The 25,651-nt window shown below is 43.0% G+C and overlaps 1 protein-coding gene across 1 annotated transcript in view; it reads right to left on the reverse strand.

Moving 5' to 3' along the window:
• Nucleotides 1-25,651, reverse strand: part of LOC139750044 (uncharacterized) — a 400,638-nt gene that overhangs the window by 179,905 nt on the left and 195,082 nt on the right. The window lies entirely within an intron of this gene.

The following is a 25,651-nucleotide window of genomic DNA, read 5'->3' on the forward strand; positions in this document are numbered from 1 at the left end:
TTTTTCATTTAATTCAATGGATATTTGCTGCTGATGACGATTTGTGTCCGATATGTACATGGATACAGTCCTCTCTCTCTCTCTCTCTCTCTCTCTCTCTCTCTCTCTCTCTCTCTCTCTCTCTCTCTCTCTCTCTCTCTCTCTCTCTCTCTCTCTCTCTCCACCCGGCTTGCTGGAGGGTTAGTGACGGCTGTAACCCTCTCTCCGTAACACACACACACACACACACACACACACACACACACACACACACACACACCACAGTAAACATGCAGCAACCAGAAAATACGTCACCACCAGCTATAAGGTTCCTCTTCTTCTCCGTGACCTTGCTGGTCTGCATGACCTGACCGTTCTATATGACACTCCTGGTCTATATGACCTCACTGTTATCTATAATCTATCTGGTCTATATGACCTTTCTGTTCTACATGACACTGCTGGTCTACCTGGCCTTGCTCTACTGTATGACCTTCCTCTTGTATATGACCTTTCCGTTCTATATGACCTCGCTCTCCTACATAACCATGCTCTTCTGTATGACCTCTCTATTCTATATGACCTTACCAAGGTTACCATCCTTTAAACATGAGCGCCAGAAGCATTCGGAACAAATATAAAATAGTTATACCAAGCCTTCCTCAGTCAAATGTATGAAACTACAGCTGTAGTGCAGACCCTACCTTAGATGTATAACACTGATACAGTTGTATAGAACCTTCTTTAGTCAGATGTAGGACACTACGACAGCTATATCGACTCAGGTGTATAACTACACTGCATATATACATGATACTTTCCTCCGTGGACAGAGCTATGTATTGCTACTTGCGATGTCGAACCCGCCACACATCTGACCCAGGTACACACCTGTGAGGGGAGAAAAGAAAGACAGGTGTGAGTAATTTAATGTGACCTGGTCAAAGTCCTTACCTATTACTTTTTGCCCTAGTAATTGTCCCTGACCTGGTTCGACCTGGTGGATGTGTTGAGAGCATTGTCTAGTGTGACCTGTACTACGTGACCTTGGTTGGACCTGGTAGGTATGACCAGAGTTTGTTTTCATAATCTGGTTGGTTGTAAAATGACCTTATAGGCTTGTGACCCTGTAGACAATAAGATGACCTTCAAGGCTTATGCCCTCGTAAGAACAAGAGGTTTTCAGTCAATTGCTTTAGAAATGATAACAATAAAAAAAGGCAATTTTGTAACCCACTAAACTTGTTTTCTAATTCAACATCACGATCCCTGAAATAAAATAATCCATCAGCAAACACACTACACGAAGTATATAATCCCACATAATCCCTAAAACAGATTACTTTTAGGTTACCTTAGATTACATTTGGATTACCATGCAGTTATTCTGAATTGAAAAAAAAATAGGATGCTCCGGAATAAATTACTTTCGGATCACTTTTGAGTGACCCCACTGATGATAAGATATGATCTCATCATCAAGCTGCACTAATGGCATTAGAGTAAACTGAGATAAATAAGCGTAAATAAAAAGCTTTAGAAATACATTAGAAAAATATTATGACAATGATTACGTGATAAATGACATTAGAATATCAAAGCAAAAACAGCTATCAAAACTGGCAATGGATAAAGAGCATTTATTGAATTACCTTGAAATTACCGTCAACTAATGGCTTTTATATTACACTGAATTACCTTAGAATAACCTAAATTAAATGACTTCATGTTAAGTTGGAATAAATGGCTTTCGGAAACAACTCGTAGAAGCACTTACAACATCAGATAAATGGCTTTAAACTCTGGCGTATCCTGACAGCCTCAAATGACCTTAGGTTAAATGACTTCTCGATAAGCTGGAATAAATGGCCTGGGGGGGAGGGGGGAGATAGAATACACTGAGGACGATACGAAATAAATTACTATCATCCTACCTTACACTGCTGACCTTTAATGACCTTAGGGTCTTCGTCAACATATTTCAGAATGACGTTTGACCCTCCTCTTGGAAGCAAAGGTCAACGAAGCGACACGACACGACTGAGAAAGACGCTAATTGCCCTTCCCAATCAATCTTAATGACCCCCTGAGAAGCAATCATTAGCTCGGCTGATGTGATTTTGTAGGAGAGCGAATGTGCTTTAATTAGCTTCCTATCGCTACAATTTCAGCCATATCGGAGTTGCATAAACAACAAAAGAGGAATTACTGGTGATAGTAATGGTATTACCAATGTTCATTGCTATAGGTTATGCATTTCAATCATTTATTACTATTTCCATGGAATAGAATAAACTGGAATGGAGTGGTATATGGGAAGCGACGTGGTGTCAGAGGGCTGAGCCTGGGCACGATGGGAAGCAGGCAAACCATGGGAGAGTCTGTGGGGCTTGGCTGTGGATGGTATGCTGTGGTTTCAGAACATTATATATGATATATAGATGCTGTCTCATTAGGAAGGAAGAAGAAATTAGGTTTAAGAAATAAAATGATGATAATGATAACATATATATATATATATATATATATATATATATATATATATATATATATATATATATATATATATATATATATATATATATACATTCCTATGAGTCCACGGGGAAAATGAAACACGATAAGTTCCCTAGTGCACTTTCGTAAAATAATCACAACATCAGGGGAGACACAAGAGAGAAATATAAGTCAGTTGATATATATCGAAGAGACGAAGCTAGGACGCCATATGGTAAAAAAAAAAAGAAAAAAAAAAGAGTGGAGAGGATTTCCAGCCCCCTGCTCCCTCCCCTTTTAGTCGCCTTCTACGACACGCAGGGAATACGTGGGAAGTATTCTTTCTCACCTATCCCCAGGTATATCTTTTTTTTTTTTTTTTTTTTTTTCAAACTATTCGCCATTTCCCGCGTTAGCGAGGTAGCGTTAAGAACAGAGAACTGGGCCTTTGAGGGAATACCCTCACCTGGCCCAATTCTCTGTTCCTTCTTTTGGAAAAAAAAAAAAAAAAAAAAACCGAGAGGGGAGGATTTCCAGCCCCCCGCTCCCTCCCCTTTTAGTCGCCTTCTACGACACGCAGGGAATACGTGGGAAGTATTCTTAATCCCCTATCCCCAGGGATAATAAATATATATATATATATATATATATATATATATATATATATATATATATATATATATATATATATATATATATATATTCCTATGAGTCAACGGGGAAAATGAAACACGATAAGTTCCCTAGTGCACTTTCGTAAAATAATCACATCATCAGGGGAGACACAAGAGAGAAATATAAGTCAGTTGATATATATCGAAGAGACGAAGCTAGGACGCCATATGGTAAAAAGAAAAAAAAAGAGTGGAGAGGATTTCCAGCCCCCTGCTCCCTCCCCTTTTAGTCGCCTTCTAGGACACGCAGGGAATACGTGAGAAGTATTCTTTCTCCCCTATCCCTAGGGATATATATATATATATATATATATATATATATATATATATATATATATATATATATATATATATATATATATATATATATATATATATATATATATATCCTAGCTTGAAGCAGGTACCCATTTCATCAGCCAGCAGCTAGGGTTGGATGAACAGCTGGGTTGACTGCAGATTGGCTGTCGCGACAAGGATTCTAATCTATGTGGACTTTATCCCATGAACCATGAAGGCTCATCATATCATCATCATTATCATTACTATTATTATCATTACCGTAATTATCAGAAGTAGTAGTAGTAGTAGAATTAGTAGTAGTACTGGTAGTAGTAGTAGAAGTAGTAGTAGTAGTAACAGTGATGATAGTAGTAATACCTGCAGTAGTTGTATTGGCGGTAGCAGTAGTAGTAGTAGTAGTAGCAGTAGTAGTAGTAGTAGTAGTAGTAGTAGTAGTAGTAGTAGTAGTAGTAGTAGTAGTAGTAGTAGTAGTAGTAGTAGTGGCGGTAGCAGTAGTGGTAGTAGTAGCTGTAACAGTAGGAGTAGCAGTAGTAGTAGTAGAAATAGTAGTAGTAGTAGTAGTAGTGGTAGTAGTAGTAGTAGTAGTGGCGGTAGCAGTAGTGGTAGTAGTAGATGTAACAGTAGGAGTAGCACTAGTAGTAACAGTAGTAGCAGTAGCAGTAGCAGTAATAGTGATAACAGACGACATAACTCAGGTTTCTGTCCGCCAGCCAGGGCTGGTGATAAATTTGACCGTCCTTGCTCTGGTGACGACCATGTTGGGGTAACAAGTTAGTCCAGACTGGGGCCATTCATTATATACACCTCGTTACCCCAACACCCCAGTCACCACCCCAGGGATGACCTCCATCCTTGCCTCACACACCCTCCACACTCAAGTCAACTGTTGACCCCCCTTGTTAATGAGGGGATTTAGAACCTAATGAGCCTTAACAGCTCCGCAAACGAACTTCATACCTGTTTGCAATTGATGCGCAACCCATTGGCAATATATACTACAGCAATCTGCAATTTCCCGTTTCGATAATGCGTGGAATATTGTCTTCTTAAATGGAGAAGAACTCAGAACAGTGGACGTGCATAGAAAACCAATATATATTCATGGTAGCAATGTCTCTCTCTCTCCTGACGAAGCTTCAACTTCAAAAGGAATATCAGATGGGCACGAAAATTGTCGATATTCGGCAATGGATGCAAATTGCTCCCTTCGTCTGCCTGGCTGTGAAGTGATCGTGTTCATTACAGCAAAATTTTCACTTCATGAATAAAGTCCCTCGATTGCGCGAATTAAAATGAAGTCTTTCATAAGAGAAAAATAAAAGTTATCTTAATTTCCTGCTCGAAAGATTACCAAGATACTTCATTCGACCCACCTAAAAAATGATACGTGAATTACGACTTCTTGTGAGTGTAAGAAAAAAACAGGCAAGGAGGGAAAGAAGAAAGTTAAGAAGAATCTATATTTTTCCTTCCCTATTAAGAATGAAATTACGGCTTTCCCCTTGACCTAGGCAACGCTCATGTGCAGATCATACACCTGAGAAGGGAGAGAGAGACAGTATAAGGGATGAGGGCGTGTTGACTGAGGCCACAAGTTGGCCAAAATTGACTTTGCCCGGTCCAAGAGTTAGGACATGGCCCACAACCACCATTTACTGGAAAGACTGATGGAAAAAAATAAGGGATGGAGGATGAAGGGAAAAGGAGGATGTAATCATGATGATCTAATTAGCCTCTTGAAATAACCCTAATTCACCCAATTAGTTCCCAAAGTTCTCTTCACTCAGGAGCGCAAAAGTCGTACCCAAAGTGTTTGGTCAAAGGTCCTCGAACACAGGGGTGAACCAGGTAGCTCAGGAAGGCAGTGTTTAGTAAATGTGGGAGGAAAATATAGATGTGTTGCAACACTCGAGGGAGGGAGAGAGAGAGAGAGAGAGAGAGAGAGAGAGAGAGAGAGAGAGAGAGAGAGAGAGAGAGAGAGAGAGAGAGAGAGAGAGAGAGAGAGAGAGAGAGAGAGAGAGAGAGAGAGAGAGAGAGAGAGAGAGAGAGAGACAGATGGACAGATAGACAGACAGACAGACAGAGAGACAGACAGACAGACAGATAGACAGACGTTAGACAGATAGACAGACAGAAAGACAGATAGACGACAGACAGAGAGACAGAGGGACAGACAGATAAAGATATATATGTCCCAGTCTTTATCCTTATCATGACACTGAATGAATACCCTGAGGTCTACAGTCCGACCCGCATCCCACCCACCCTAACCTCCAGCAGTGTAGGAGGAGTTTTCTCCAAGGTGGACACAACACAAGTGTCTCCCTCACCTACAGCATGAGCGCCTGGTCAGTATGAACACAGGGGATGGGTTATCTCGTCAAGGCCTCGTCAAGGTGAAGATAGTGGAGGGCCGTAAGAAGGAATCGTCAGTATGAGGTGAAAAGAAGGTTATACCACAAGGCCTCGTCTCTGTGCAAACAGGGATCGGCTATATCATTAAGGTAACAGCGTGATGTCAGAGGACACTTGAACCATCGGGAGGTTGCCAATGTGGAGAAATATGAAGGTCACAACATCAAACGACCATTTACATCAAGGGAATCACCAGTTGTGAAGACTGAGGGCGACCATAATATCAGGACCTCATCCGTGTGAAGACAGACAAGACCACAACATCACAGAAAACTCACCATTATCAATCTAAAGGACAACCACAACATCAGGGCCTCACCAGTGTGAAAATAAGAGGACAACCATACCAAGGAGGAGGAGGACACTCAGAGCAACTCAACAGTGTGACGTATATGTAGCAGTAGCCGCAGAGTTGCGTCAGCAGAAGTGAGAGTAACGGATGCCATGACTTAGGTTTCCGTCTGCTGTGTTGGTAACCTTGTCATCGCCTCGGTTCCCTCCGTCTACTCGTTTCGGATTCCATCCTCTTCGCCATCGGCCTCGCCTCGAGGTACACCTCCAAGACCCACAGCCACAGCGTGAGACTGGCGACCGATAAGACAGCGCTCCACATCATGCGACAGTTCCCGTAAGTGAGACAGAGGAGAACGCAGAGAACCTGGGGGTAAAATGCTTACACCTCACAACACACAGCTGAGGTACCTGCAAACAGGAGATGATATTCATTCTCTGGACCAAGTGGAGACGTGGTGTTGTACCTCCGTGTCATGCGTCAAGAAGCACGGGGGATTGGAGGAATTGACTGTTTTGGTTCATGTGTTAAGAAGCTGGAGGATTGGAGAGATTGGGTCTGTTTCGGGTCATGGGTTAAGTAGCAAGGAGGATTGGAGGAACTGGTTGTGCCTCGGGTGATACGTCAAGAAGCAGAGGGACTGGAGGGATTGGTTCTGTCTCAGGTCAACCACTTGTGTCAATGTTCCATCTTCTTTTTCTTGATTCCCCTTCCATCCCACGCTCTCTTCCTTCCCTAGTCCTCACCTTCCACCGATTAACACTCATAATTCTCTCTCTCTCTCTCTCTCTCTCTCTCTCTCTCTCTCTCTCTCTCTCTCTCTCTCTCTCTCTCTCTCTCTCTCTCTCCTCACACCTCGTCTCTCTCTTCATTTCTCTCGTCTTCAAGTACTGAGTGAAGTGTGTTATTAATATGACTGTGTCCTTGAGAGCGACTGGTTCTTGTACGTACGATTGTTTGCCAGACAGTTATCAGACCGTCTGGGTTGGTCTGTCTATCTGCATGTTCGTGTATCGTGTATGTTCATGTATATATCTGTAAGTATAAGACTGTCTTTTTCTGTCTCTAGCGTAGCCTCACAACCATTCGGTCGGGTATCAGAACGCGTTATGAGACTCCGTTCTCTTTCTTCACTTGTTGCTTCTGTGTTTCTGTGTCCTCCCCCCTCCCCCCCCCCTAAAAAAATACGGTAAAGAATACGGGAAAAAAAAATAAATAATCCTCCCATTTTTCCAAAAAAACAACAATTACCGCTCAGCAGCGGATAGACGTGGGAGAAGCAAGACTGTGTTGTGGGGGTTGGGTTGGTGTGGGGGGAGATCGTGGAGCCCCACACACGGAGCGGTGCAGGAAGTGGGTCACGGGAGGCAGCAGTGTGGGGACCCCGGGTCAGGGCCGATGCTTCAGCCTTGTTTATCTCTCTCATCCCTCACTACCTCACAACACTGTATGACCCCAGGCATATATTTCTGGTCTGGCCTTTTGACATCCAAACACGTAGGTGTTTGGATATATATATATATGTGTATATATATATATATATATATATATATATATATATATATATATATATATATATATATATATATATATATATATATATAGACGAAGCTAGGACGCCATTTGGTAAACATGTTTACCAAATGGCGTCCTAGCTTCGTCTCTTCGATGTATATCAACTGACTTATATTTCTCCCTTGTCTCTCCCCTGATGATGTGATTATTACACGAAAGTGCACCTGGGAACTTATCGTGTTTCATTTTCCCGTGAACTCATAGGAATATATATATATATATATATATGTATATATTTTTTTTTTTTTATACTTTGTCGCTGTCTCCCGCGTTTGCGAGGTAGCGCAAGGAAACAGACGAAAGAAATGGCCCAACCCCCTCCATACACATGTATAAACATACGTCCACACACGCAAATATACATACCTACACAGCTTTCCATGGTTTACCCCAGACGCTTCACATGCCTTGATTCAATCCACTGACAGCACGTCAGCCCCGGTATACCACATCGCTCCAATTCACTCTATTCCTTGCCCTCCTTTCACCCTCCTGCATGTTCAGGCCCCGATCACACAAAATCCTTTTCACTCCATCTTTCCACCTCCAATTTGGTCTCCCTCTTCTCCTTGTTCCCTCCACCTCCGACACATATATCCTCTTGGTCAATCTTTCCTCACTCATTCTCTCCATGTGCCCAAACCACTTCAAAACACCCTCTTCTGCTCTCTCAATCACGCTCTTTTTATTTCCACACATCTCTCTTACCCTTACGTTACTCACTCGATCAAACCACCTCACACCACACATTGTCCTCAAACATCTCATTTCCAGCACATCCATCCTCCTGCGCACAACTCTATCCATAGCCCACGCCTCGCAACCATACAACATTGTTGGAACCACTATTCCTTCAAACATACCCATTTTTGCTTTCCGAGATAATGTTCTCGACTTCCACACATTCTTCAAGGCCCCCAGAATTTTCGCCCCCTCCCCCAACCTATGATCCACTTCCGCTTCCATGGTTCCATCCGCTGCCAGATCCACTCCCAGATATCTAAAACACTTCACTTCCTCCAGTTTTTCTCCATTCAAACTCACCTCCCAATTGACTTGACCCTCAACCCTACTGTACCTAATATTATTACCTTGCTCTTATTCACATTTATCCCTAGGGAATGGGGAGAAAGGATACTTCCCAAGTGTTCCCTGCTTGTCGTAGAAGGCGACTAAAAGGGAAGGGAGCGGGGGCTGGAAATCCTCCCCTCCCATTTATAATTTTCCAAAAGAAGGAACGGGGAGGTGGGCTAAGTGAGGATATACCCTCTAAGGCTCACTCCTCTGTTCTTAACGCTACCTCGCTAACGCGGGATAAGGGGAATATGTATGGAAAAAAAAAAAAAAAAAAAAATATATATATATATATATATATATATATATATATATATATATATATTCTTTTTTTTTTTTCATACTATTCGCCATTTCCCGCGATAGCGAGGTAGCGTTAAGAACAGAGGACTGGGCCTTTGAGGGAATATCCTCACCTGGCCCTCTTCTCTGTTCCTTCTTTTGGAAAATTAAAAAAAAAAAAAAAAAAACGAGGGGAGGATTTCCAGCCCCCCCGCTCCCTTCCCTTTTAGTTGCCTTCTACGACATGCAGGGAATACGTGGGAAGTATTCTTTCTCCCCTATCCCCAGGGAATATATATATATATATATATATATATATATATATATATATATATATATATATATATATATATATATATATTAATCTGTTTATTTATTTATATATTAATGTATTTATTTACTCATTCATTTATATATTTATCTGTTTATATCTGGACGTAACTGCCTCCTCCGCCTCGCCCTTGTGAGCTGGAGACCGGAAAAAACAAAATATTTACATATATATATATATATATATATATATATATATATATATATATATATATATATATATATATATACATATATATGTCAACCAGTGTCCCTCATCTCGTCTCTCAATATCTAGTCGCCAAAGTGTTCTCCCTTTTGTTCACTTGTTCTCCCTTTCGTTCATTTGATCACATCGTTATCACTGGGGAACGAAAGGTTTGATCCTCATGTGTGTAAATTCGTTCAGGATCTTCAGGTGGGATTTGTATTCCAGAGAAGGCCGGGTGGAGGCGTGAGGGAAGGGGGAGAGTTTTTTTACGGTGAAAAGATTGGAATTGAATTTTCTGGGATTGGCTTACTAAATCAGGGGGAATTGGAGGTGGTTAGATAATTGGATGTTTTGTTTTATTTCGGGTTTTCTCAGTGCGAGGTGCGATGCGGGACTCTCTCTCTCTCTCTCTCTCTCTCTCTCTCTCTCTCTCTCTCTCTCTCTCTCTCTCTCTCTCTCTCTCTCTCTCTCTCTCTCTCTCTCTCTTTTCTTTATATGGTAGGTAAGCGACTTAGTGAGCCAGCGCTTCAATGGTTTTCGAATTTCATTCTTTGGATCCAGGATGATAATTCTTTTTTTCCTCCTTCTCTCTTCCTTGTTTTCCTTGTTTCTTTGTTCTGTGTCACCCACACGTGGACTGATGGCTTTCAGTCCACAAACACACACACACTCTCTCCACCTCACACATGACAACTAACACGTAACTCACACGACTCGTTGTCCGTAACTAGATTTTCCCTGCAGAGTCACCCCTACTCACTAACCCTTCGTAAGTACTCTTCATCCCTTCGTAAGTACTCGTCATCTCTTCGTAAGTACTCGTAAGTAAGTTGGTCAGTAAGTTCTCTATCTCTCCTCATTACCACATCCTCCTCCTCCTCCTCCTCCTCCTCCTACTCTTCCTCCTCCTCCTCCTACTCCTCCTCCTCCTCCTCCTGCCTCGGGAGCCATGCCTCCCTGCTGCCTCGCCTCCCACACTGGGAGTGTTCCCACCAGTCGATATGGTCCAGGCTTGAGGCTCGACCCCCATGATGCTGCCTTATCTCACGAGGTCCTCTGTCTGGAGTGGTGGCGGATGCTGGAGTGCTGGAGGAAGAGGAGGGATGGGGGGAGGGGGAGTGGGGGAGTGTTGGGGAGTTGGTGGAGGAGTGTTGGAGGGAAAGAGGCTACTGGAGGTGTGGTGGAAGAGGATCTGGGGGGTTAAGAGTGTTGGGGAGTTGGATGGAAGTGTTGGGGGAAGGAGGCTACCAGAGTGCTGGTGGTGGAGAAGGAGGAATGAGGATGGGAGGGGAAAGTGGAGGGTGGGTGTTGGAGGAAAGAGGCTTCTGGAGTGGTGGTGGTGGAAGAGTAGGCTAGGAGTGTTGGGGAGATAGCGGGAAAGTGTTGGAGGAAAGAGGCAGCTCGGGTGTTGGTCGGGTGATGATGGTGGAGACAAAGGGAGGGAGTGTTTGGTACATGGTGGGGTGTGTTGGTAGAGCGAGGCTGCTGGGGTGAGAGAGAGAGAGAGAGAGAGAGAGAGAGAGAGAGAGAGAGAGAGAGAGAGAGAGAGAGAGAGAGAGAGAGAGAGAGAGAGAGAGAGAGAGAGAGAGAGAGAGAGAGAGAGAGAGAGAGAGTCCTGGGGATAATGCTAATGTGAGAGCTCAACCAGCAACTCGTCTGCCATCATTACGGACTCTTTAAGCCTCTCAAGTCAGGTCAACCAGGGGTCATGAACTTGGCCCCAGGTCATCCCAGGTCACGAACTTACCCCAGATCACGAACTTATCCCAAGTTCATCCCAGGTCGCGAACTTACCCCAGGTCATCCTAGGTCACGATCTTACCCCAGGTCATCCTAGGTCACGATCTTACCCCAGGTCATCCTGGGTCACAAACTTGGCTGGGAGAGTGAGATAGGTTAAGTCAAAGGTTTTAAACACAGATCTTAACAACTTTCTGGGAAGCTCTGCGTAGTTCTGTGGGACTCTTACAGTCGGAGGTAAAGCTCTTCCTGCGTCACTGAAGGGTACAAAATACCTTCAGAACTCTACTATGGGACGTAACCGGCTACTTAATTTTACAAGAGCTGAATAAATAGCAATGGGACTTCACTAGGGTGCATAACTAGCTATGTGACTTCACTAGGAGCATGACTAGCTATGAGACTTCACTAGGGAGCATAACTAGCTATGAGACTTCACTTAGGAGCATAACTAGCTATGATACTTCACTAGGGAACATAACTAGCTATGAGACTTCACTAGGGAGCATAACTAGCTATGGGACTTCACTAGGGAGCATAACTAGCTATGGGACTTCACGAGGAAGCATAACTATGAGACTTCACTAGGACTAACTAGCAATGGGACCTCACTAGGAGCATAACTAGCTATGAGACTTCACTAGAGAGCATAACTAGCTATGGGACTTCATGACAAAGCATTACTAGCAATGGTTCTTCAATCGGGAGCATAACTAGCCATGGAACTTTACTAAGAAAGATAAAAAGATGTAGAATTTTACAAGGGGGTAGAACTAGCCACGGAACTTTCGTAGGAATGTAACTAAATTCAAACTTTTTTTTATGGGAGTTAAGTTCCATAACGAGCTATGGAACTTTTTACTCAGGGACAATAACCACCTTGGAAACTTAACTATGAATCTAGATCATGAACTTTCCCGGACGGTAAACTTAGCTGGAGAACCTTCACCAAGATGGGATCTAGGAGCTAAAACTGGCCGCAGACTGTGAACATGTACACTGTGGGTTAGGGCTTGCTAGATGACCCTGGCCACAGGATAAATTAAGGAATTTATTTTCTATGAGGTTAAACGCCGTGAGGAATTTAGTCGTGAAACCCAACTGACTCAGGAGAGTTAAGTAGCGTTAGAAGTTTGTCTAGACCAAACTCATTTCTCTGAACACGGTAGTACGACCCTTGAAAATGACGGTACGACACTTGAGCACGACGGTGCGACACTTGAGCACAACGGTACGACACTTGAGCACGATGGTACGACACTTGAGCACGACGGTGCGACACTTGAGCACAACGGTACGACACTTGAGCACGATGGTACGACACTTGAGCACGATGGTACGACACTTGAGCACGACGGTGCGACACTTGAGCACAACGGTACGACACTTGAGCACGATGGTACGACACTTGAGCACGATGGTACGACACTTGAGCACGACGGTGCGACACTTGAGCACGACGGTGCGACACTTGAGCACGATGGTACGACACTTGAGCACGATGGTACGACACTTGAGCACGACGGTGCGACACTTGAGCACGACGGTGCGACACTTGAGCACGATGGTACGACACTTGAGCACGACGGTACGACACTTGAGCACAACGGTACGACACTTGAGCACGACGGTGCGACACTTGAGCACGATGGTACGACACTTGAGCACGACGGTACGACACTTGAGCACAACGGTACGACACTTGAGCACGATGGTACGACACTTGAGCACGACGGTTCAACCCTTCGGTACGAAGATTTGGTCTTTGACTTGGTCCTCAACGATATGGTAAAGGGCCAAGCAATCATGCGCGTAGGGTCGTACTGTCATCCTCAACGGTCACATCTTCGTGCTCAAGGGTCGTAATGCGACGTGGTGTCGGGAACAGAGGAACAAAGGACTCTCTCTCGCATCCATCCACTCTCTAAACTGCCATGTATAAGACACCATATCATAAGCCTACCCTCCACAGCCAAGCCCCGCAGTGTTCTTAATGGTTCATCTCGATCTCTTCCACAAAGCCATGAAAGTACGTCGCCCCCGGTATTCAACACCGATGCAGTTCATTCTATCGCATTCAGGTCTCTCCCTCTTGGTTGTACGTGGTACGCATCTACCGATCAGGGGGAGGTGGTACTGTCGCTCGGGGACCTGATGGGTTGGTGAGGGAGGTGCAGCGTGTCAGCATTACAGTGGCTATCAAGTTCCCTCCCTTGGCCTAAGTTGCTGGCTTTTCTTTCCGCCTCACCCACTCGTAGGTCACTTCCAATCTAGTCCAGGAACACACCATTTCACAATCTCACACGTAATCCTTGACAACACTGAAATCAATTGGCGAACGATTTCAGTTGTAGAAAATGAATCTGTTAGACTCATCACCTTTGTCGAGGACAATTTTCTTTTACCAAACCGTCACAGAGTCGACGAGGGAAGCTAAAATATATTGGATTTTGTTCTTGCGTCCTAGGAGTTCCTGCTCGTTTCAGTGAACATCTAGTTACATGGGATCATAACACGCTTAGGTTCGACGTAAATATCATAACCGATTCCCCTACAATCAGTATTATCAACCCTAACTTGTAAAGGGCGAATTTCAGTGAGTTCCCTGACGCGTTAGTCTCATCCTTTCATATACATGACCAGAGGAATTACTGGCATATCTTAAGCGTCAGTTTATGTACGACAGAAGCAAGGAAATCAACGACAGACCTGAATGGTATTCCCTCAAATATCGCAAGAGCTATGTGTCGCATGATTAACTCTACAAGTTCAAAAAATCAGACAATTATCAAAATCATGCAACGCAAAATAACACATTTACGAGAGACGTGAAAAGATTTATCAAGTAAACCAGGAGAGTATGAGAAAAGAGTATTGGAGTGATAGCAATGAAGATTATTAATGATTTTATAGATATATCAGTAATAAGAAACATATAAGGAGCGGAATAGGACCCTTAGTAAACAATGATGGGGAACCCACTGTGGATGATAAAAACATAAGAACAACCCTAAAAACGTTTTTCATTTCTGCTCTTGTACTTGAAAGTAACGACACGAATTTTGAGATAGTGAAAACTAGCACTCACACAATACCAGAATTCACAGTCACACTTAGAGAAGTACTAACATAGATAAATAAGCTGAAGTCTCGTAAAAAAAAAACCCAGGTCCTGACCGTTTCAATCCACGAGCAATCAAAAACGTCAAACACGTAATTGCTGGACCGTTAACCTATACTTTCAATAAATTCTCCAGGATGGAAAATCCCCCGTAGGACTAGAGAGTAGGAGACGTCATTCCTGTATTAAAAAAAAACGGAAGCCGTGAAATGACTGGTAATTACCATCCTATTAACCTCACATCAAACATATGGAAACTTCTGGAGTCGATCATTAGAGATTAAATCGTAGTTTATCTGGAACAACAAACAAAGACTGATCAATAACACACAACATGGTTTTAGAACACGTAGATCATGCCTTACAAACCTCCTTAAATCTTATCATAAAGGATTCAGTACCCACGACAAGACTAAGGCAATAAATATGCTATGTCTGGACTTCCAAAACGCATTTGTCAAAGTCCCTCACATTCAACTGATGCACGAAGTCCAGGTCTTCGGGATTACTGGTTACACAGTGAACTGGATAAAAGCTCTGGTTACGTGACAGGAGCCGAGGAGGCGTAACGAATGGTGATTCATCACTGTAATCACCGATTACTAGCAGAGCACCCCAGAGGACAGTTCTTGGACCTGTACTTTCCATCATTTATATTGATGGTATTAATGCAAGATGGAATTAGTTAACGTCCAAATTTGCAGTTGACACAAAGATCGGCAGCGCCATATCCACTGAGGAAGATAGGGTAAGATTACAAGATGTGGATAAAACTGCTCAGTGACCTAGAAAATGGTTAATGCCATTTAACGTCGGTAAACGTCAACTGTAAACAAGTAGAAAACCTGAACAAAATATTGAGTTATGATCGGATGAGCCACAAGACAAAGGAGACCCCTAGTGTGACGGATCTAGGAGTCAGGGACTGCAGTAACTTCCCATTCTCCCAACATTCTGATGAAGCTGCCAAGAAAGCAAATAGGATGTCAAGATTTTGAGACAAAAAAACCCTGACGTACAGAAGCAAGGATGTGATATTACGACAATGCTTAAAGTCTAGTTAGACCCCCAGCCCGAATACGCAGTGCACTTCTGGGCCTTCCCCAGTTTAAGCAAGGGGTAAGAAATCATATACAAAAACACTACGCTGACTGTTTACATCCACACACTGTGAGGCGGATCAAGTCATCTTCACCTCCGATAAGGTTAAGTTCAGATACCATGAAGTTTAAGATCCTACTCCCTCAGGGGGAGGACCCACCCTAATCTGACTTTGATTAGGACTATAAATTGTTTGGATACTATAAGCATGCCCTTAAAAGCCTCACTTTAAACTGACAAATAGTACTAGAAGTCCTCTCTGCGAACTGCCTGCTGACCCGGAACTAGATCTGGACTACCTGACCCAGGGCACCAGCTGAGCCAGTACAGCCAGGGTGACCTGTCACCACCACCACCTGGCACAAGCTCTCTCTCTCTCTCTCTCTCTCTCTCTCTCTCTCTCTCTCTCTCTCTCTCTCTCTCTCTCTCTCTCTCTCTCTCTCTCTCTCTCTCTCTCAGACACAACCTTTTGTGTGTCTCATGAGCCTCATTGCGTCAAATGGCTTTCTCTTCTATCTCTCTATCTCTTAATATTATGATTGACTCTTCTTGCATCTCTCCTTCCTCTGTCTCTCATATTAATCTGTATCCCTCTCCATGCTCTCTGTCTCCCATATCTATCTCTATATCTCTCTTTGTTCTCTGTATCCCATATCTATATATCTCTCCTTGCTCTCTGTCTCTCATACCAATCTGTATATCTTTTCCACCCTGTCTCTCACACTTCTTCATGAGTCTCTGTGTATCTCTATACCTGTCTCCCCTTCTTTGTCTGACCCTCTTCGCCAATTTCCTTCGTCTTTATCAGTTAACTTCATCTTTGTCTCCCCCAGCTCTCTCTCTCTCTCTCTCTCTCTCTCTCTCTCTCTCTCTCTCTCTCTCTCTCTCTCTCTCTCTCTCTCTCTGCACCCTACCCCTTCGTAAATCTGCATACTGCCTGTCTCCTGTGATCTGCATACTGTCTTCCAATACCCACCCCATCTGGGTCAACTCGGATGTAACTACCGTCTTTTAACTCCAGCATCCCTTCTTCTTTCTCTTGATCATCCATTTTCTTTTCATCATCGTCAATACCATCTTAGGTCTAAGTGGAAACTAATTACACCACACACACACACACACACACACACACACACACACACACACACACATACACACTTCTGGGACACTTGAAGTCTTTATACACACAACCATACATTCGATTATTGGATGATCACTGTATTATTATAATCCATTATTCACGTCATTATCGAATTATAAAAACGAAGACGAACGAAATATAATCATTTTTCATCAGATATCATTACCAGCTGCACGATTGTACGATAACATCAGTACAAATGATCAAGATCAATAAAAAAAAAAATTGATCAGAAGAGACAATCAAAAAATTGAGCCACACGGAAATTAAAATTCGGAGTCTCCGTCAAGCGGTTTACGTCCTGGCAACGTTTCCGTGTCGTAAACATTTGCAAGGTTTATAGACCCAGATCGGAAAACGTTTAGCGTGGCTCACACACGGATTAGTCAGGGGGGAATGCACGTGCCGATATTTCTCAGGCAGGACCATGGTGGATTATGTGTTATGGCGGAAGACCTGTCCACGGGAACCATGGCTGTGTGGGAACACACACACTCTCCCTCCCTCCACTCTCTCTCTCTCTCTCTCTCTCTCTCTCTCTCTCTCTCTCTCTCTCTCTCTCTCTCTCTCTCTCTCTCAACCCCCAAGTCATGGCTTCACCATCAAGCTACGTGCATTCTATCGATGGTCCTTGGGGGGACTTGGGAAGGGGCAGGTCACGGGAGGCCTGATGACCTTCGAAGAGGTGATCTCTGCTGGAGGATATGAATGGCGCCTTGTGGCCCACATCCGTTTTTTTTTAGAAATGGAGGGAGGATAGCAAAACAGGAGGCACCTCCCCACCCACCACTCCCTCCGGCACAACAGCCAGCAAGAAAATAACTCAGGTGGAATCCCCCCCCTCCTCCCCCCTGTAGGATGCACAGGATATACTGCCTTGGAAAGTTTATAGGAAAGTATGAAGGAGGAGAAACTAACCCAGTATAATACAGGAGAACGCTCCAGGGAGAAGGATCAAATCGGAAGAGAAAAGAAATTGAATTTTGTGTTTCCAAGAAGTTGAAATGCTGTTTTTTCCACCTCTTAAGAAAGTAATTTTTTTGTTGGCAATTTATGTCAGTTAGTAATTTGTTTAATTAAGATTTCAAATTAATAATACTCTTCCCTCTGACAATAATTGATGGTAGTTTATTCCAGTATCTTACAAGTCTACAGATGAAAAAAAAAAATTACCACCATTTGCATTTCAGTACTTTCATTTCAATATTTATTACTTCTGCTCATCGAATCTCTTTCTAATATGAGGAATATGTCGTGGGTTATTCCTCATAATAATCTAATATATTGAACACTTCCAGTGAGTCTTTTCAGAGCCTGCATAAATATATATATTCTTTTTAGAGGCAATACATTTTGGTCTTCGAGGTTTTCCAAATAAAGTACATTTCTGAGAGACAATGATGTTTTTTTTTTTCATTTTGTATTTGTTCTAGCTTCTCTCTGTCTTTTTTCTAGCAATGTACACTTAGATTTTGTTCGCTCTGTCGTATTCATATCATTCGTGATAATCACTCCAAGGTCTTTATTGTTTCTTGCACTTATAATAGTGGTTTACCAAGTCCTCTGTATCAGCAATTACTGATTTTCTCGACAAAATGCAATACTTTGCGCGGGTCTATATTGAAGTCTATTTGCTATGTCTTTACCCACTCTATCAGTTTGTTTAAATCACATTGAATCCTTTATCCTCGTTTTGTGTCACTGACAAGTATTGGAAACGTCTCTGTGAGTGCCTTCCCCAGACCACTGATGAATGTTATAAAGAGTAAAGGCGCCAGGACCGATCCTTGTGGTATCCATTTGTCACGCTGAACCAAGCAGGAAATGGCGCATGTGAATGAAAAATATAGATAGATAGATAGATAGATAGATTGATAGACAGATAGATAGATCCTAGCCTAAGCTAAATACCGCAATCATCAACCAACTCCTGGGCGTGGATGAAGAGTTGGGTGGACTGTGGAACAACTGCAGTGACCAGAATTCGATGATAGTGTGTGGCTAGCTTAACCCCAGCCGGCGCAGGTGAGCGCCTCCCCCCATGTAATACCCACTCTTTGTGTTTCTGTTAGTCAGCCAGTCCGGTGTCCACACACAGACGCGACCTCGTCTGCCGCAGGTTTGAACTCTGTATGTGGTACTCCTGCATGTGGTGCTTTACTGAAAGCTTTTGAAAACTCTAAAATATTTGAGGGTCCTTTGGAATCCTAGTTATTTTGTATATGATTGTAGGATTTTGATTATTTTGTAAATTCGATCTTTTGATCGAGATCCTTTTTTCATGAATGATTATTCAATTTTCATTTTTTATAAGATGAACGATCTTATTTTGACACTGTTTGCAACATTTGACCTAAAAACGGAATGTGACTGATATGGAGTAGGTTGAAGTGTACACTGTAATCTCCTTTTCCTGAAAATTGTTGATAAGGTTTGTATATTTCCAGCACATCTGCAGAGATTTCCTGAAAGTTGTAGTGATCTGGAATTCAATTTGTTAAATTGTTTTCTTTCAGTATTCCTGGGGAAAATGTCGTTCTGGATCACAGGGCTTAGTGTTAGCATCTAGTTCAACGCTTTCTGTCTTATATATGTCTTACTTTTCACAGTCTGTCTCAGAAAATATCTTTTTGTGTTTGTGGTTCAGTTGAAGATTTTTCGATAATCAACACTGAGTTGAAGCACTTGTTTGAACAGGTCAGCGCTTTTACTATCGTCAATTAAGATGACATTTAGTTAGAAAATGGAATTACACTAACTTTATTTGCTCGTTCTTCACATATCTAAAAAAAAAAAAGATGATAAGATAAGGTTTTTCTTCACACTGTAAGAATTTCTCTTCCCAAATTCTTCTTTCCAGCCTCATCTTCCTCCTACATTTTCTTTGCAGTCTTGTATGTATACATTCCTTAATCCTATATTCATATTTCCTGTAAGTATTTCTTCAAAACCATGCAGATCTCTGATTTCTTTAGTCATTTGGCGTAATATACATCTTTCTCTCATCCTTCCTCTCTCTCTCTCTCTCTCTCTCTCTCTCTCTCTCTCTCTCTCTCTCTCTCTCAAGAAGAATGATTACATTTCTAAAGTTCCTTCGCATCTTTTCAGCTGCCTTTATGCATAAAAAAGCCTAAATCCAGTTTACATGTCTAGCATCCTGACGCATTTAAAGTTATCTAAACTGAAATTAGGTTTCATCATCGTTTTTTTCTCTGTTTTTAATATCTTCACCATCATCTTATACGTACGATATTGAGAGTTAGCTTAACCACCAAGCTAAATCTATGATACTGACGGCTAACAAGAGTTAGCTTCACCATCACGCTATGTACACCCAGTACAAGGGGCATCTTTAACACTGTACTGTGACGTGAAGCTCAACATAAAATCCATAATCAAACTCGAGCCAAAGAGTGTTAGGTCTTCTTTTCCTCCCAGGTGTGGTGCCTCCGGAGAACACAGGACATCCTGGGGTTTCCACCTCTCGCATGACGTCATGGCTTAAAGCCACCGTGACAAGGTCATCATCAAAGAGTTATCGTTGCACAGTGACCTAGGGTTCACCAGGTCAGCCCGACATGGATCGCACGTGTTGGAAATGTCTGACAGAACGCCGGGGTGTGTTGCAAGACCTGATATCTTTTTTTTTGTGTGTGTGTTTTGTTTTATTGTGCGCTAAAGACAACAGAACAAGGTGTGTCCCATGTCCAGCTGAGAGGCAGGTGGGTACAGTGTACCGTTGACGCCAGCAGCTAGATGAGAGGCAGGTACAGTGTACTGTTGACGCCAGCAGCTAGATGAGAGGCAGGTACAGTGTACCGTTGATGCCAGCAGCTAGATGAGAGGCAGGTACAGTGTACCGTTGATGCCAGCAGCTAGATGAGAGGCAGGTACAGTGTACCGTTGATGCCAGCAGCTAGATGAGAGGCAGGTACAGTGTACCGTTGATGCCAGCAGCTAGATGAGAGGCAGGTACAGTGTACCGTTGATGCCAGCAGCTAGATGAGAGGCAGGTACAGTGTACCGTTGATGCCAGCAGCTAGATGAGAGGCAGGTACAGTGTACCGTTGATGCCAGCAGCTAGATGAGAGGCAGGTACAGTGTACCGTTGATGCCAGCAGCTAGATGAGAGGCAGGTACAGTGTACCGTTGATGCCAGTAGCTAGATGAGAGGCAGGTACAGTGTACCGTTGACGCCAGCAGCTAGATGAAAGGCAGGTACAGTGTACCGTTGACGCCAGCAGCTAGATGAGAGGCAGGTACAGTGTACCGTTGATGCCAGTAGCTAGATGAGAGGCAGGTACAGTGTACCGTTGACGCCAGCAGCTAGATGAGAGGCAGGTACAGTGTACCGTTGATGCCAGAAGCCAAATGAGAGGAGGCAGGTACAGTGTACCGTTGACGTCAGCAACCAGCTAGGAGGAGGCAGGTATAACTCGCACACACGTCATGATGTCAGGCATGACCCTGACATCATGACGTACATGGCAGTCCACTGGAGGTGGAGGGAGAGGGAAGGGGTGAGAGGGGAACAGGTGAGGGAGAGAGGTGAGAGCAGTGGGAGGATGACAAGCGAGGGAGAGAGAGAGAGAGAGAGTAGGGGAAGAGGAGGGGTTTAAGAGAAGAGGGTTTCTGAAACTCTCTCTCTCTCTCTCTCTCTCTCTCTCTCTCTCTCTCTCTCTCTCTCTCTCTCTCTCTCTCTCTCTCTGACCACCAAAGGCTTCACGTCTCAGAAGAGCCGCTCGTCCATGGCGACGTCTGACTCAGTTGTTGTCTTTTCTCTCATCTCTTCTTATCTGCCTTTTGTCCTTTGTTCTCCTCCCTCCCAATTCTTCTCCATCGCCCTAACCCCTCCCCCCCTCCCCCCTCCCACCATCGTCAATGCCCTGTCGCCATCTATATAGATTAGGAACTTAGGAGACAATTACTGTCCTCCGGCAGATAACCTCGTCGCAGATCACCAGGCCTTCCGTTATCTGGCTTCCTCGTGCACTCTGGCCTTCCCTTCTCACCCTCCTCCCTCGGCCTCATCCTCTACCCCTCACCCTCCTCCTCCATCCTCACCCCCTTCCTCCACCTCACCCTCCCTTTCCATCCTCATCCTCTTCCTCCACCCTCCCTCTCCATCTTCACCCTCTTCCACCACCTTCCACCACACTCCTCCTCACTGACTCCTCTCCACCATGACAGACAGGCTACCACAAGGCTCACTCCCTGGACCCGTACTGTTTATAATCTAAACTAATGGTATGGAGACGATTCTTAGGGAGTAAAATCCCATGAATTTGCCCATGACACGACATTAGACGAGAACCAAATAAATGAAGTTATCTAAATGATTCTGAGAGATTTAGACCAACTGACGCAGTGGTCCCGGACATGGGAAATGAACGTCGAATGCAGGTCAATATTTTGACCTACTCTATCCATTCTTTCTTTCTTTCTTTCTTTCTTATGAAAATATATGTACCCTTCACCCATGCTATCACTGATAGGCTATGGATAAGCATATGTAGACAATTGCGTATGTATATATAGACAATAAGTATTCTGAAACTAAAAAGAATATATATATATATATATATATATATATATATATATATATATATATATATATATATATATATATATATATATATATATTTTTTTTTTTTTATACTTTGTCGCTGTCTCCCGCGTTTGCGAGGTAGCGCAAGGAAACAGACGAAAGAAATGGCCCAACCCCCCCCCCCATACACATGTACATACACACGTCCACACACGCAAATATACATACCTACACAGCTTTCCATGGTTTACCCCGGACGCTTCACATGCCTTGATTCAATCCACTGACAGCACGTCAACCCCTGTATACCACATCGCTCCAATTCACTCTATTTCTTGCCCTCCTTTCACCCTCCTGCATGTTCAGGCCCCGATCACACAAAATCCTTTTCACTCCATCTTTCCACCTCCAATTTGGTCTCCCTCTTCTCCTCGTTCCCTCCACCTCCGACACATATATCCTCTTGGTCAATCTTTCCTCACTCATTCTCTCCATGTGCCCAAACCATTTCAAAACACCCTCTTCTGCTCTCTCAACCACGCTCTTTTTATTTCCACACATCTCTCTTACCCTTACGTTACTTACTCGATCAAACCACCTCACACCACACATTGTCCTCAAACATCTCATTTCCAGCACATCCATCCTCCTGCGCACAACTCTATCCATAGCCCACGCCTCGCAACCATACAACATTGTTGGAACCACTATTCCTTCAAACATACCCATTTTTGCTTTCCGGGATAATGTTCTCGACTTCCACACATTTTTCAAGGCTCCCAAAATTTTCGCCCCCTCCCCCACCCTATGATCCACTTCCGCTTCCATGGTTCCATCCGCTGACAGATCCACTCCCAGATATCTAAAACACTTCACTTCCTCCAGTTTTTCTCCATTCAAACTCACCTCCCAATTGACTTGACCCTCAACCCTACTGTACCTAATAACCTTGCTCTTATTCACATTTACTCTTAACTTTCTTCTTCCACACACTTTACCAAACTCCGTCACCAGCTTCTGCAGTTTCTCACATATATATATATATATATATATATATATATATATATATATATATATATATATATATATATATATATATATATTACAGTTTCATAAGCAATTTCGTGGCAACCAGTAACCAAGCTCAGTTTCATAGAGTTCCATTTACTGATTATGAAGTAATGCAGTTTCATGATTAGTGCTGAAGTTCCTGGAATCCTGGAAGGGCGTTGGCAGAACCCGTGGGTTCCAGGGAGCACAGGTGTGGAACACGTGTGGCGACAGGTATGTACATACATGGTAATGTATTCTCTTGATAACAGGATTTACCAAGAACGTGAAGTATCTGATGACCTATTATCATAAGATGAAGATGATGAAGAAGAAGAAAAGGATGATGGAGAAGAAGAAGAAGAAGAAGAAGAAGAAGAAGAAGAAGAAGAAGAAGAAGAAGAAGAAGAAGAAGAACAACAACAACAACAACAACAACAACTACAAGAACAAGAAGAGGAGGAGGAGGAGGAGGAGGAGGAGGAGGAGAAGGAGAAGAAGAAGAAGAAGAGAAGAAGAAGAAGAAGAAGAAGAAGAAGAAGAAGAAGAAGAAGAAGAAGAAGAAGAAGAAGAAGAAGAAGAAGAAGAAGAAATATCATGATGAACAACGCAGGAAACCCCCCCCCCCATATAATTATAATCAGTCACGGCCTAATGATAATGGGTAAAGGCCTTTGGATGATCATTACTTATAATCTTACGATGATCAGAAGACACTTTGAAATGATGATCAGTCATGACCTAACGACAACAGGTAACGATCCTGCAACTGAAATCAGTAATGACCTTAAACATGAACGCCTCGTGTACATCATGAACTGATCATAAAGTGTAATATGAAGGACACAAATTAATTACCCTTCACCGTGGCCTACTAGTCAGACTACATTCAAAATTGGTTATTCACTTCCTGATCTACAAACGTCAGGCAAGGCGAAGGGAAAATTAGAACGATTCAGAAAGACAGAGAAACACGATTAATTCCCTCACTCTGAAACAAACACTATATAGAAGGACAGCGATATGAGACAACGATCATAAAGAAATAAAGAGGAGACTTCCCGTTTTCTAAAAAATGATTTCGAGAAACTAACTCTCGATAACTTCACTACGTCAGACATAGTACAACACGAAATGAAGTTTAATGGAAAGGGCTGTAACACAAATGTGGGTAATAGAGTGTTCCTTCCTCAGAAGAATAATAATCATTGAACACGGGAATGAATTACAGAACACTGGAATGAATCATATAACACTAGAATATTCAAAAAATACTTTCCATTATCTCCTCTTTTTTTTCCCTTTCATCATCCTCTCTATATTCCAATTAAATCCTGGCTTTGTATGTGGACTCTCGTCCGTGACTGGAGACTCCAACGTAAAAAAGAAAAAAAGATTACATAACAATGGAATACATTATACAACACTGGAATACATTAAACAACACCGGAATAAACTACCATCATACAACATCTGGGCGAGGGGCGATCAAAATCATCTTAAATCACGGCGAAACATATGATTTAATGATGCCAATTACGGACGAATAAATCTGCTCAAGAATGACAGTTGGAACATGCATGTACGGCAATTTATTCTGACCTTCATGGAACAAAGGCTAAAATAAATCAGCCCGCCTCACCCCAGGATACGTACGTGGCAGCTGAGCCTAGATCACTTTCCCTCGTGCATCCATTCTTCCCCCCCATAAAAATTACGGTCATATATTCTCTCACTACAACAATGTGTTCTTATTTGGCGAGTTTCCTACAGGATGAACGTGCTGGAGGGAGCGGTGGGTGGAGACGAGCCTTCTGCTTCACCATCTGTCCATATATATATATATATATATATATATATATATATATATATATATATATATATATATATATATATATATATATATATATATATATATATATTGGGGGCTTGGAGATTATTACTGTCCTCCAGCAGGTAACCTCGTCAACTAGGGCATCGGGTCTTATGTTATCTATCTTTTTTCATGTACTCTGGCCCCTCCCTCCTCCTCCTCCTCCACCCTCATCCTCCAACACAAGTGCACCTCAAGCCTCGTTGCCCTGCTCCAGTCTTGTGGCGTTTGACAATACCAGACGTTGATGATGCGCTGACGTTACTATTATTATTATCATAATTATCATTACTATTATCATTATCATTATCATGATCATTATTATCATTTTTATTATTATCATCTAACTAGGAGCTCCTTTTACCACGGTCCCAACAGCTTTGGAGGACGCGCTCCATTCGTAAGCGGTGTGAGGTGGGCTCCTTTTTGGGGGCGAGGCGACCCTCATTCCCCAGCCACCGTCGATG

Source organism: Panulirus ornatus, chromosome 9 (assembly GCF_036320965.1).
Source record: "Panulirus ornatus isolate Po-2019 chromosome 9, ASM3632096v1, whole genome shotgun sequence".
Classification (NCBI taxonomy): Eukaryota; Metazoa; Arthropoda; class Malacostraca; order Decapoda; family Palinuridae; genus Panulirus; species Panulirus ornatus.